Genomic DNA, 471 nt, shown 5'->3' on the forward strand with positions numbered 1-471 from the left:
TGTCGCCTTCTGCGACTCGCAGAACTACGGTGGAAATATTGTAACCCGCCTCGTCAAGGGGGTTTATACATGTTCACTGAAATATATTACAAGCATATAAATATATTCAGCAGTTCCTCAGCTTCAATAACAGAGAGCACTCATACGTAGGTACTGCAGTGCCTAGAGAGAAGAATCAATAACTTTGACAGAAACATTATTTGGAAAAATAAATAAAATTGGCAGCACAAGGTAAAATAAAAAAGTAAAGTAAAGCTATTCCTGTACCAGGCCGTGAAGGCCCACAGGGTTGTGAGACGTTAAGGGTCCCACATTACCTCGACAATCGGCTCAGAGATGGCGGTAAGGTTGTCAGCCTTACGCGCCGGCCACGCTTTACTTCCCAGGAATATTCCTGGTACTCATTTCTGTTAGAGGCTGAGTAAACCCCAGGGCCTAGTGCGGCCGGAAGGATTAGGCCAATTGAAAAAA

This window comes from Cryptotermes secundus, unplaced genomic scaffold, assembly GCF_002891405.2.
Source record: "Cryptotermes secundus unplaced genomic scaffold, Csec_1.0 scaffold116, whole genome shotgun sequence".
NCBI classification, from domain to species: domain Eukaryota; kingdom Metazoa; phylum Arthropoda; class Insecta; order Blattodea; family Kalotermitidae; genus Cryptotermes; species Cryptotermes secundus.